The 14,231-nt window shown below is 45.5% G+C and overlaps 1 protein-coding gene across 4 annotated transcripts in view; it reads left to right on the forward strand.

Moving 5' to 3' along the window:
* Positions 1-4,017: 4,017 nt before the first annotated feature.
* Positions 4,018-14,231, forward strand: part of ZHX2 (zinc fingers and homeoboxes 2) — a 50,722-nt gene continuing 40,508 nt past the window's right edge. Inside the window, exons 1-2 of one of the 4 annotated variants that reach the window (XM_083621977.1) lie at positions 4,333-4,649; positions 9,640-9,821. The gene's annotated coding sequence lies outside the window, so the exon portion shown is untranslated. Of the gene's footprint in view, positions 4,650-9,639; positions 9,822-14,231 lie in introns of all 4 variants that reach the window. The other 3 variants (XM_083621976.1, XM_083621978.1, XR_014549939.1) reach the window with 3 other exon arrangements.

Consider the following 14,231-nt stretch of genomic DNA (forward strand, 5'->3'; position numbering starts at 1 on the left):
GCTAACCCAGAAATAGTACCTTGGGTTAAGAATGTTGCTTCAGGATGAGAACAGAAATCACGCGGCGGCAGAGGGAGGCCCCAGTAGCTAAAGTGGTACCTCAGGATAAGAACAGTTTCAGGTTAAGAACGGACCTCCAGAATGAATTAAGTTCTTAACCCGAGGTACCACTGTAAAGTGTGTTGTTGGATTCCAAGTCTAAACTCCAGTCCTCCTGTGATTTACAAAGATAGAGCAACAAAGCTATTAATTATCCTCTGCCGAGGGGTGCCCTATATAATTACTTTTTACCCAATGTTAAACTGTTGCTGTGTTTCTCAGAGGCCATAACAACATGGAGCCTGGTATTTAGGAAAAATTAAATGCAAAACAGTAAGCAGGGTGATTTTAAAGCTCAATGAACGTAAGCAAGTGTGAAATAAACTCTGCTGAAAGGTATTCTTCTTGTTTAAAGTCAAAAGGGCATGTGCCCATAGCAGCAATTTGAAAGAGTGAAAGCACCACGCTCTGCACAGTTGAAATATAATTAAGGCATTATTGAGGAAGGGAGAATGAGAGCCAAGCACAATAATCGCCAAGTTCATTCATCGCCAATTAAAAAGGTGGGCATTTTGCAGCACAAACCTCAGCATATGCACGCAAAGGTAACATTTTATGCAGATCAGTAATAGACCTGTTATATGCCTGTTGCCTTTGTCCATGGAGTCCAGTAGTGATGTATGGAAGTGAGAGCTGGACCATAAAGAAGACTGATCGCCGAAGAATTGGTGCTTTTGAATTATGGTGCTGGAGGAGACTCTTGAGAGTCCCATGGACTGCAAGAAGATCAAATCTATCCATTCTGAAGGAAATCAGCCCTGAGTGTTCACTGGAAGGACGGATCCTGAAGCTGGGGCTCCAATACTTTGGCCACCTCATGAGAAGAGAAGAGAAGACTCCCTGGGAAAGACCCTGATGATGGGAAAGATGGAGGGCACAAGGAGAAGGGGACGACAGAGGACGAGATGGATGGACAGTATTCTCGAAGCTACAAACATGAGTCTGACCAAACTGCAGAAGGCAGTGGAAGACAGGAGTGCCTGGCGTGCTCTGGTCCATGGGGTCACGAAGAGTCAGACACGACTAAACAACTAAACAACAACAATAGACCTGTTGCAACCTACTCACTTTTTAAATCTGTAAAATATTTAACACACCCTCACAACAACTCTGATAGGTAGGCCGTTTTTCAGATTCTCTAGAGAGAGAATCTCCAAAAAGCCAGCCAGCCAAGGAACTTAAAACACTACTTGTTACCAGTAAAAACCCAACTGCTTGTCTAGTAGACTGAACCTTGCTCTCTAGGACAAGCAAGGCAGTAAATGAGTTCTACATTAAAAAAAAAAAAACCTTTCCAAAATCGTGAGAAAATATTATGAGAATGGTCTAGTTTACTCGGTTAGAGCAAGGTGCTGATAGCACCAAGGTCAATGGTTTCATCCCATATGGGACAGTTCCATATTCCTGCATTGCAGGGGGTTGGAGTAGAATTCAGGGGTCAGCAAACTTTTTCAGCAGGGGGCCGGTCCACTGTCCCTCAGACCTTGTGGGGGGGCCAGACTATATTTTGAAAAAAAAAAAATGAACGAATTCCTATGCCCCACAAATAACCCAGAGATGCATTTTAAATACAGTGGTACCTCGAGTTACAGACGCTTCAAGATACAGACTCTGCTAACCCAGAAATAGTACCTCAGGTTAAGAACTTTGCTTCAGGGTGAGAACAGAAATCGCATGGCAATGGGAGGCCCCATTAGCTAAAGTGGTACCTCAGGTTAAGAACGGACCTCCGGAACAAATTAAGTTCTTAATCCGAGCTACCACTGTAAAAGGACACATTCTACTCATGTAAAAACACGCTGATTCCCGGACCTTCCGCGGCCCCCAGGCCTTAGTTTGCCTACCCATGGACTAGATGATGCTCTGTGTCCCTTCTAACTCTACACTTCTGTGATCTCAGCTGTTAATATCCTTGCACTTTTAAAGGAGACAGATTCCCATGCCAAAGTGCAGGTGGGATGGAGTGTCCCCCAGCAAACAAGGTAATGCATAGAACAGTGTAAAAGCTGTGCAGGACAGGCAGAAATGCAACAGGTGAAGAAGTGTCTCCCATCACTTTCTATTCTGGGATAAACTACACCAGCTGGCTTCTTAGGCAGCTGTTATAGGAGCCTGGGTGGTTTTTGGGGTGGGTGGGAGTGGAGACACAAGGAGAGGAGGAGGAGAACAACAACCGCCCCTGATGGATAAATGGTCTGGCATCACATAAAGTATATTACTCTATTAATATAAAATGGCCGCTGTTCTACAGGGATGTAAATCAGGCGGATCTGTCAATCTACTTCTGCTGCACTTCAAGACATGAGCAGCCGGCGATTGTTAAAAGTCACTCCATGGATTTGACTTTCCTCCGGAGCGATTTCCTCCTTTCCCCGAGGCAGTCGGGAGCTTTTCCCCATTCTTTCCTTCCAAACAAATGAAAGGGAGGTAAAGGAAAGCTAACAAACCACCACCTAAAGGAGCAACGCGGCAGAAAGGCTCAGCCCAGCGTTTGCTCTTTCCGCAACCATCAGATTCCGGACGGCTTCTTCTCGCAGCTCCCGCGTGGCCGCGATCAAGAGTTTGTCGAAATCCCCAGCCGCGCTTCGAACTTCCCCCTTTTGCAGAAGATAGACGGGGGACGCCAGTCAGGTGCGCCTAGGCGCGTCTCGACACACGGTCACCTGCCTGTCTCCCTCTCTCCGCACCCTCACGCACATTTCCATTTGAAGTTCATGAAACAATGAACGTGGAACAGCAACTGGGTTGGGGCTGGGGCTTACTCTCTGCCTATTTCTTCCAATGACTTGGAATATTTTTTTTTTTAACAATTAAAATTAGATCAGAGGGGAGGGAACAAGTGACGGCGCACACAATTACGCGCCGCCCCGTTACACGGCCTGAGGCTGTGCGCGCAAGCAGCTTTTACGCTTTTCTTGGACTCTCAGATTTTGCCATCTCAGTGCATCCCCCCCCCCAAAAATAATCTACATCTCACCCACCAGAGCCTTTGCAAAGGGATTTTGATTTTTGATTTATTTAATTTTTTGGTGCGGTGGGGCGCGCGCGTTAATTTGTCCATTAATCACAGGTCAGAGGGTCTTAATCATAATGACCAGGGCTTAAATTTAACTGGGTTCACATTATAGGACAGGGTGCAGCTGTTTCGGAGTCTTCCAGGGCGTAAGAAAGGCTCCTCCTCTCCCCCCCCCCCCATTTAAAAGGAATATCCGACAGCATAACCGGCGCGAGGGGTAGCGATTAGCAAGATATCCGACCGTATAGCCAGCCCCAAATTCTGTTGATTTCAGCTAAACTTCTGGGCTGTGCCCCTGAATGCCCCGGACTTCTGATTATAGGATCGAAGGCTCCGAATGGTTTTTATTTGGGGGGGTGAGGTGTGTGGAAAAGGAGCAATGGTCTCTTCCTTAGGAAGTTTTGCACCCTCTGCGTGATTTCTCTAGGGACCCAGCGTCCGGATTTGGGGACCTGTGCGCGCGTGCGTAATTCAGAAACATTTTGCGCCGGCGTTGCAATGAGAAGTTAGGGGGCGCGGATGAGAAAGTGGTCCGGGTCCATTATGACAACTTGCGCGGTTGCTGTATTTTGGGAATAACAGCAGGGGAGGCCGGAGGGACTTCTCGGAGGCGATAAAAGCGCACAGCTACATTGAGGTCATTTAAGCGAACAAGTGTGTTCCACATATTTCTACATAAGCAGTCTGGTTCCTTTCTGCAAACGTGCACAAGATCCAGGTCCGAAGGCTCCAGTCCCACGCTCGCTTACGAGGGAGCAAGACCCATGGAACGAAGTGAGGACTTTCTCCCGAGTTCAGCATGCACGTGGAGTCCCACGGAGCTCGAGTGGGGTTGCTCCGCAAGCATCGCGCGTGAGCAACCTTCTCTTCCGACCGCCCCTCCCCCGCCAGCAAATTTAAACGTCTTTTTCCCCTCTTTACACTGTATTAAAGTTAAGAGCAAAATGCACGTAACAAAGAACGCGGAGACAAAAAAAACCAAAAACATCCCGCATGTGAACAGAATGAAGATATGATTTGATTAATTAACAGAAGGTGAAGGCATGCTTTTAAAGCGAGGCAGGACCTTTGGAAGGCGGGTAGAGAAAGTAGCTGCAGGTTTTTCACGTTGGGGGAAAAAAACAAGAAAGAGAATGAAAACTTTGTCCAAAATCGAGGGACCCTGCTAGAAGGGCAGCGGGTTGTATCGTATGCAAATACGCAAGCTGACGTAAGAGATCATGTGGGTTTTGGCGTAGATCACCACCGCCGATCGGAGAGGGTTTTTTTTTTTTAATTTAATTTATTTTTTTCCCCCAAATTGCTACTGGGTTGTGGGGGTTTTTTTGGTGTGTGCGTGAGTGTTTGTGTGTGTGCGTGAGTGTGGTGGTGGTTGCTTTTTTTTTCGCGGCGGGGGTGGGGTGGGGGGGTGCGCGGTGGGCCGAGTGTTAAAACCGAGAGTCCCGGACTGTCTCCCCCGCGTTCTAGAACGCGCACCGAGAGTTCCATTCCCGGGGAAAGTTCGTGTCTCGGCGTTCCAAAGCTTTGATCGCAGGTAAGGAAGGGGAAGGAAGAAAGCAAAAGAAAACAACGTCCGCCCTCCCTTCCTCCGCCCCTATTATTATTATTAGGCTTTTGGTTTGTTTGTTTTTAAGAAGGAACAAGGAAGTGCGGTTTTTTGCAAAAAAAAAAAAAAACACCAACAACCCCGCTGCTAAATCTTTTTGCCACATGGACTTAAGATGCTCTTTGCTTTTGCCTTGTGAACCCTACCGATCGGGCAAGCCACTCGGACCTAACTTTTGCTTCTTCCTCCGGGGGAGGAAAAAAAAAGCTCCCGTTTTGTTAAGAGGACTTGAGAGCGGGTGGGGAGGGGAGGGAGGGAGGGGCGTTGAAGAGAGGAAAGATTGCGAGGAAGGTGGCAAAAGATCGGATTAAAAGGAAAACATACACGAATATTGGAAAGGAGGCCCTTCGCCCTCTCTTCAAGCCGATCTCAAGTTGTTGTTGTTGTTGTTTTAAGGGAGGAGGGGGCTGCATGCCGGGCGGGGGGGGGGGTAGGAGCTAAAAAGGAGAGAAGGCGAAGGGTTTTTTTCTTTAAAAAAAATACATTAAAAATATGTCTACGTTTCCCTATGTCGACATCAGCCACACAAAATATGGCGTCCGCTTTCGAGAAGGCGTTACGTAGAGGCGAGGAAGGCGATCTTGGAAATCCAGGCTTGGAGAATGAGGGACACCCCCGCCCCCTCCTTTCCCCCATAACTGCGACGTTGGTGGAGCGGGTGGGGGCCGGACGCCTTTGCCCTCGTGTTCCCCGCGCGCCTCCTGGAAGACGGGGTCAGAGTTTTAAGGTGGGGAGGGGGTGGGAATGGGGAGAGGTAGCCCCTCCAGGCTCCGAACAAGCACAGATTTGGGCTGCAATTCCACGCACACACCAGATTTGTCTTTCATGCAGGCACCATGACGCGTTTGGGCTGCAGTCTCTTTCTCTCTCCCCGCTGCAACCCCGGAAAAAATCTGTAAATTGACAGGAGACGTTGTATTTTTTCCCCTATTAATAGGAAATAATGGCTCGGTAGAAGCCACGCTTGCATAGCATAACGCATCGGGCTAACTCTCCTCCCCACCCCCAAATTTTCCCACCACTACCCCATCTTCTGATAGCGGGTGGGGAGGGGCGATCATCTTCTTGGCGCATCTCCTCTTTTTTTTTTTTTTTTTTTTTGCTAAGAAATGAAAAATATAAATCTTGCCAAATGCCTGGTGTATTCCAACGCCCTGTTGAAAAACCGAAAGAAAACCCGAAATGGGGGAAAAAGGTCACTCCTAACCCTTGCTGGTTTTACTTCTGATTTGATCCTGTTCCAAAGATCTCCACAATCCTGGGAAATGTTAAGGTGTTCTGGTCATCATTCCACATTTCCTTTGGAGAGACTTCCAGGTCTATCCTTTTCCCCCACCAAAAAAAACCCTTCCCCTCCCCCCATCAGTTTTTATTTTCATAGCATTTGAATTGGACTTGCTCCTTTCCTGTCTCACTGGGGAGAGCGAGAGAGAAAAGACAACAAAGGCTGCCCCAACCCCTGAGATAAAGCGCTGTGGGAGAGGCTTGGTTTTTGAGGAAGTGAAGTTTTTATTTGCTGAGAAGTTCCACCTGGTTGATTGACTTCAAAGCCATGTGAGACGGTTCGGGGGGCCACTAGGTGGCGCATCGGAAGATGGCTGACAATAACATCTCTCCGACCCACACGAGGTAATTTGGAGGCTATGATGGGGGTAATTAGCCTCCTTAACCCCCCCCCCAGGATTGTGGGGGGGATGGCCCTTGCCTGCTGTGCCCTATACCACCCCCGAATTTGTGGGGGTGGGGGCACTAGGCACAAAGCCCTCCTGTGGGACTCCGGCACTCCTGGACGCCGTCCCTGATCCGCGCCTCTAGTTTGCAAGAATCTTCAAAAGAAACAATTTGGACGAGATAAATTGCACATGCTTCAAGGAAAAAGGGGAGTAAAGACTGCTGACAGAAGAGATCTCTGATAACAAGACAAGAATAAAATATGAGAAGATACGTCAAGATATGGTATGACTGAGGGGGGAGGGGGGGAAAAAACCTGCCTTCCTTTTTCTTATGTGATTTAACAAGAATCCCCTCCCCTAATGAGTCAGAAACTAAGGACTTAAGCTGTGGATTTAAGGCTGTGTGGAGATAAACTTTCGAACCAAAGCAATGTTTCAAGATGAAGCTGGAAAGCTAAGAGTTTTGGAATGACGCAGTTAAAAATGCCGTCGCCATTTTGGGAGGCATTGTTGGAGCTCTTGGGTCTGGGAGGAGAAAGAGAGAAATAGAGTTGTTTACATATCGTGGATCAACTTCTCGGTGGGACTTAAGAGCGACAAATGCCAAATTTATGGACTGGATAGAATTATGAATTTTGTTTGGACTGATTGGGACTGATTTGGACATTAACGCAGTAATAAGAAGATGATCTGAATCCCCCTTTGGATCTTGAAGTATGGGTTCCCCCAACAAAATTTAAAAATTTGGCTTTGTAATTTGGAATTTATGTGATGTGATTTAATTTGATGTGATTGGCCAGTTAATAAAAATTATTTTTTTAAAAAAAAACAAAGACATGTGAGACGGTTCAGAGCCCTAGACTTGTTTCCCCGATGGCCTTTTGTTTGCCTGCTGGAGGAATTCAGTGCCAAGCTGGGCACATTAGTTGGTCGTCTTGTCTTTCCTTTGAAAGGGCACGTTGTACTTTTGGCAGCTAAAGGTTTTGAACCCTAAATTGTGCTGATCCTAATGCACTTGTCAGTTAAGAGCAATAAGAAGCAGGCAGCTTTCAGAGCAGGTGTGAGCCTATTGCAGCAACAGCAAATAATCTTTTTGCACCCTAAAGGAATCTACAGTTATTACGGCATGTGCTCTCATAGAATCATAGAACTGTAGAGTTGGAAGGGACCCCAAGGGTCATCTAGTCCAGCCCCCTGCAATGTGGGAATCTCAAATAAAGCATCCATGGCAGATGGCCATCCAGCCTCTGCTTAAGAACCTCCAAGTTAGGAGAGTCGACAGCCTTTCGAGGGAGACGGTTCCACTGTCGAATAGCTTTCATGGCCTAGACTCCAAATGTATAATGTGTCGTCCTCAGTTGATTGATATATTCATGGGCATAAAGGGGGGGTGTAAACAGTGGAGTCAAATAGTGATGGTAAGGTAAAGGGACCCCTGACCATGAGGTCCAGTCGTGGCGGACTCTGGGGTTGCAGCGCTCATCTCACTTTATTGGCCAAGGGAGCCGGCATACAGCGCATGGAAACACCGTTTACCTTCCCACTCCAGTGGTACCTATTTATCTACTTGCACTTTGATGTGCTTTCGAACTGCCAGGTTGGCAGGAGCATGGACCGAGCAATGGGAGCTCACCCCGTCGTGGGGATTCGAACCACCGATCTTCTGATCCACAAGTCCTAGGCTCTGTGGTTTAACCCACAGCACCACTAAATAGTGATGAGTGACCTGCAAAAAAATATGGTCTGTGATGATTCAGTTAAAGCTTAAATTTGTGTAAAATGAACTCTGTGACCATGCACAGTAGTGGTAATTGGTGCTAATACAATCAGTCACCCCAGTTTTGCTATGCTAATTAACCCTTGTAGCTAGACGGGGGCAGTTTCCAGCCCCACAACAAAAAAAGGGGAGTAAAAATGTGTGATGGGGAAAATGAGGGGGAGCATTTGGATTAAATGCAATCAAGCTAGCTTTTGAGTTGCACAGGACTTGTCTTTTCTACGTGAACAGCTCTGTACAGATTGCAGCTATCAAATCCACTTTGCCCAGTTGAAAACTGCACCCGGGTCCTGCTTGCAAATTTACCACGGGCTTCTTGTTGGGGAAGGTGAGATCAAGATGCTGGACCTTTGGCCTGATCCAGCAGGTCTTTTCTTACATCCAGAAAGCGGAATTGGGAACTTTGCTAGGTTTGGTATTCACAGCTCAATCCTGGGCATGTTTATTCAGACGCTAACTTAGGTGTCTAGGGCCAAAGCCTCAGTAAAGCAGGACTCTGTGGCTATTGACCCACTGTGCTGTATGCCAGCCATACATAGCAGGTGATTGATTTAGAGCCCAACACACTTCTGTCATTCCTAACAGGCAACAAACCTAGGAGCTTTAGCACTGTCCCATTTATGTCTACTAAACACAGTCTTCTACCTTCATGGTCAGAGGCAGAAAGCCTGTAAATGCCAGCTGCAGGTAGAGTCAGTGCTGCTGTGTTCAGGGTCATGCCTGAGGGCTTCTTGTGGTCATTTGGTTGGCCACTGTGACCCTAGAGTGCTGGACAAGATGGGCTTTGATCCAGATGGGTTTGATCCATCACAGCTGCTCTTGTGATTTTTACGCCTTGATGGAGCACGAGTTGTACAGATCTGTAGTACAGTGGTACCTTGGTTCTCAAACACCTTGGTTCTCAAACAACTTGGAGCCCTAACACTGCAAACCCAGAAGTAAGTGTTACAGTTTGTGAACTTTTTTCGGAAGTTGAACATGCTCCGTTTTGAGGGTTACGCTTCCGATTTGAGTGCCACACTTCCGTTTTGAGTGTTATGCTGAGGTCTGTCTGTTTTTGCTATTTATTTTGCATTTCTGGGGCTCTGTGTGTGTGTGTGTGTGTGTGTGTGTGTGTGTGTGTGTGTGTGACTGTGTGGAACCCAGTTCAGCTACTGATTGATTGTGTGGCTGCAGTACATTGCTTATTGCTTTCATTTGGATCAATGGTCTCATTAGATAAGAAAATCCATGTTAAATTGCTGTTTTGGGGGTTGTTTGGAAAAGTCTGGAATGGATTAATCCATTTTGCATTATGGTACTTTCTATGGGAAAGCGTGCCTTGGTTTTGGAACGGACTTCCGGAACAGATTAAATTTGAGAACCAAGGTACCACTGTAGAGATTTTGTGGGCAGGTATGCATTGGGTCCCAAGCAGGGCATATGCTTTGCACGCCCCAATTTCAGTTTCTGTCATCTTGTGTGAAAGGGAATCTCAAGTAGAGAGCTGAGAACCATCTCCGCCTGAGTCTATGGAGGTGCATTGCTTGTCGAAGTTGACAGAGCTGAGCGAGAGGACCAGTGGTTCACAAGACAGTGGGGATCCATGCTTAGTTTCTTTAAATGCCAAGGGGTGGTCAGTAGAGGTCCCGGAATCACATCAGCACTGGAGTAGTTAATCCTACGCTTGCGGTTTCTCACTACACGCTCCAAAGTTGTCATTTTTTCCATTAAGAGAAGCTTGTGGGTACCTATAATCGTTCCCTAACAGGACAAAATGGGATGTGGATGGTTCTGTGGGTTAAACCACAGAGCCTAGGACTTGCCGATCGGAAGGTCGGCGGTTCGAATCCCCACGATGGGGTGAGCTCCCATTGTTTGGTCCCTGCTCCTGCCAACCTAGCAGTTCGAAAGCACATCAAGTGCAAGTAGATAAATAGGTACCACTCTGGCGGGAAGGTAAACAGCATTTCCGTGCGCTGCTCTGGTTCGCCAGAAGCAGCTTAGTCATGCTGGCCACATGACCCAGAAGCTGTACGCCGGCTCCCTCGGCCAATAAAGTGAGATGAGCACCGCAACCCCAGAGTCGTCCGCGACTGGACCTAATGGTCAGGGGTCCCTTTACCTTTAACAGGATAAAATAGAAAGGAGAGGGAGCAATTTTCTAGGGGGGAAATGGCTGAAAGGAAAGGACAGCAAAATAAGTTGTGGTCCCAAGTGGGACCACCCCACATACACAAACAAGACAGCTGGGCTATAGAGAAAAGCAAAGATACAGGAAATCTGATCATCAGCATCATTGTCTGGTTGTTGTCCGTGTAGCACAGCTTCAAATGCTTCTATATAGTCCTAAGTTCCAAGTTTTCTATTACTGAGCTATTTTTAATACAGTGTGCTTAAATTCATTGTTGCTCTGGCAATAAGAACAACAACAATAATTTTAAAAAATGGGAACAGAGGAACTGAGATTTATGAAGCATGGAAGCCATAGCTGATGCGAGAGTGAGGTGTCAGAAGCTAGAGGGTTTTCTTGACCCTTTAAAAAGCCCATAGCCATAAAAGAAGAGGACACCACCCACTTTGGGTTGTCTTAAACCCCTCTGGTTCCAGCAGGACTGGAACATGTCTAAGAGGGTTCGGCAATTATAGCTTATATTTAATAGAATTGAGGTTTTTTCAGTCATTCTGGAAATTGCTATCATATTCTGGAATTTTCCATTTCCTGACCAGAAATAGCTTTCCAACATAGTACTCAACTTTTCTGTCATTCTGTATAAAAGTAGAGAAGAAACCATTCCCTCCCCCATTTTAATTTCTGCCAACAGCTGTGTAAAATCAGGGATTACAATACGCTTTTACTGTTCCAAGCAATTCTTTAAAAAATTAAAAAGTGAACTTTGCCTGAAGTGCTTCAAGAAGCATTTACTCACATCAAACGCTGGGGGGGGGATTACAGTGGTACCTTGTTTCTCAAACGCCTTGGTACTCAAACAACTTAGAACCCAAACACTGCAAACCCGGAAGTAAGTGTTTCAGTTTGCGAACTTTTTTCGGAAGCCAAACATGCTTCGTTTTGAGTGCCACACTTCCGTTTTGAGTGGTACGCTGAGGTCTGTCTGTTTTTGCTATTTATTTTGCGTTTTTGTTTTTGTGGCTCTTTTTGTTTTTGTGACTGTGTGCATCCCAGTTCAGCTGCTGATGGATTGATTATGTGACTGCAGTACATTGTTTATCACTTTCATTTTGTGGATCGATGGTCTCGTTAGGTAGTAAAATTCATGTTAAATGGCTGTTTTAGGGGTTGTTTTTGAAAGTCTGAAACAGATTAATCCATTTTGCATTACTTTTCATGGGAAAGGGTGCCTTGGTTTTGGAACGCTTTGGTTTTGGAACGGACTTCTGGAACGGATTAACTTTGAGAACCAAGGTACCACTGTAGAAATAAGTGAAGAAGCATCCGTATATAATAGCAAGTGGCTTCACACTTTGCTTCCCCTTGTTCTTTCTCCGTGTCATTGTATGTAGCTAAAGTAGGGGTGGTGAATCTGTGGCCTTCCATATATTGATGGACTACAACTCCCATCATCCCTGACTATTGGCCATGCTGGTTGGACCTGATTGAAGTAGGAGCTCCCCAGAACATCTAGAAGGCAACAGATTCTGTACCCCAAGCTAAAGGGATGAAATGAGGAAACAACATGAATAAGTTTGACCAAATATTATTTCTGTAAATGGATATGTTTCAACGTTTATGCCCTGCCTTTCTGTGATCACAATCAAACTCAAGGCAGCTTTCAAATAAAGCTATAGGTCACGGGAAAAGTCTTGTGGCCTCTTATAGCATAGACAGTGCTATGGAGAGTTGTGGGGGGGCAACCCCAGAAAACCAGGAGGGAGGTGGAATAGAGCTGGAAAACACTCCAGATGTGGACTGCAGCTTCCATCTGATGGAGGTTATAGACCAAAACATCTGGAGGCAACCACATTGGCTACTCTTGGAACAGAGTGTCTTAGCTGGGTTGCTGGAACCCTAAACAAGGGCTCTCCATACCAGGCAATTTGTTGTGTGTCTGACTTGGGTCCCATAATCCAGGAAAAACAGAGTTCCCTGTGGAGATGATTCCATATACCAAGAAGGTTTAAAAACAAAAACAAAGAAACTTATAAATGTTTGAGGGCGGAGGGAACCTGCAATCAGTGATTTGCCTAACTTTGTAAAGCAGTTTTTTGTATACTGTTCCAGAGTTGTCTCTCTGATTCTGCCCCAGCTTCTGAGCTATCAATATATAACTGCGTCTTTGTTGACATAGAAATTAACACTGCCTAGAATTGGTGATATATAGGCCATGAAGGTTTGCACCTTTCCCACCTGTTTTCAAGGATTGAGGTGATTTAATTAGCGCTTTCCCTAGTTGCTCCCTGACATTTGGTCCAGTCGGAATATTTTGTGCCATTCTGGGTGGTGATTTTATGCAGAGATGTGAAATGGCAGGAGGTGTTGGAAAAGTGGAAATTAGTAAGGATAAACAGGGTCTCACCTCACAAGACAGAGCGAGTTGACAAAAATCAGCTCTGTCTGTTATACATACATATTTATATGAAACACGACATGTAGAAAACCAATATTGCAGAAGTTAGGCTCAAAACTTTCTTATGTGACATGATACTTTTCTAACCAATTTAGTCTCCCCTTTTTTGGAATGTTTCCAGTTACAGGCTTCAATTACTGTTTGCTCTGAATTCATTTTCCCCCAGTGCAAAAGACTGGAATATTATATGTTTAAGAAATAAATTTATGTTGTAACTGGGGTCATAATTGTTATTCCTGTTGGCTTGTTTTTGAGAACAGCTATAATGTAACTTATAAAACTCTTGCTTTTGTTTATAACTGGAAGTATAAAATTGGGCTGTCCTAGTAGGCTGTCTTTGTAACATGGGGAAACATTCAAATATGCATTCCTGACCTTCAGTCTTAAGTAATACCATTGGGGACCAGTTTTATCCCAATCTTTTAGAAGATTGGCTGTTATTCAGCTAAACAGTTAGCTTGACTTGGGTGTTATGCTAAACCATAGTTTACTGTGATGACAGTTAGTGTAGGGGAGCCTTAGACTCATGCAATCCACACCTTCCTATAGTGTGGCTGAGAGGAGATGCTCAAAAGCATTTGTTTCTGTTTTTGATCATCCGAACCTGACAAATTATGGATAATTTTAACTGAAGTCAATGGAAATGGGGCAGCTTCAAACTGGTTTCTGAACCTGGTTTATTTTAACCAATTGTAGTTAAAACCAACCACAGTTTAGAGTGGGAACAACACACTAAACTGTGTTTAGCCTAAATATTCTGTGGTTTCAAAATGCAGGGCTAATGCCTCTACAGACCAGTCCTAAGCCTGAAAGTTTTACTGAGTTCACTGGGGCTTCCTCTCAAGTAACAGAGAAAAGGTTACTTAATTGGAAGCAAATAACTTTTGAGATTGACTGGACTTCCTTCCAAGTCAAGTCTGTTGCACATTTCTTAAGCAGATGAAGCTCTCATTAGGCTGCAGGCATTGTCACAGTGTGTGCGTTTTATCAAGGTCTACAGTATCCTTTTACTGTGTGATACTTTGTAAACAGAGCTCTGGCCTAGATAGGTTTACTGCTTCTTTATTCATGCCTAGTTAGCAATCGGTTAGCCTCTTTCCTTTGTCCCAAGTTATTTTACCCAGCCCTCGCTTTTCAGGAGCCCTTCCTGCAAAAACCACAAAGCTCCAAGAAATCAATTAACAGCAGACAGCCAAGGCGAAATGCAATTTAGGTCATCTGCAGCCAGTAGGGAAAAGAGAGATATGATGGCATTCTGTGAACACGTCCTGAGTCTGTCCATTGGCCTCTCTAGTCCAGTCCAGTCTGCTCTGATTGACAGTGGCTCTTCTATGTCTCAGAGGGAGGGTCTTCTCTACCACCTGTTACCCACTATCACTTTAATTGAAGGTGCCAGGAACTGAATCTGGAAACTTCTATCTTCTGCCACTTAGCTGCAGCCTAGGGAGTGCTGGAGAAATTGTTGTTCAGCATTTAATGCAGACTTAAATAG

Source organism: Podarcis filfolensis, assembly GCF_964270895.1.
Source record: "Podarcis filfolensis genome assembly, chromosome: 7".
Lineage (NCBI taxonomy): Eukaryota > Metazoa > Chordata > Lepidosauria > Squamata > Lacertidae > Podarcis > Podarcis filfolensis.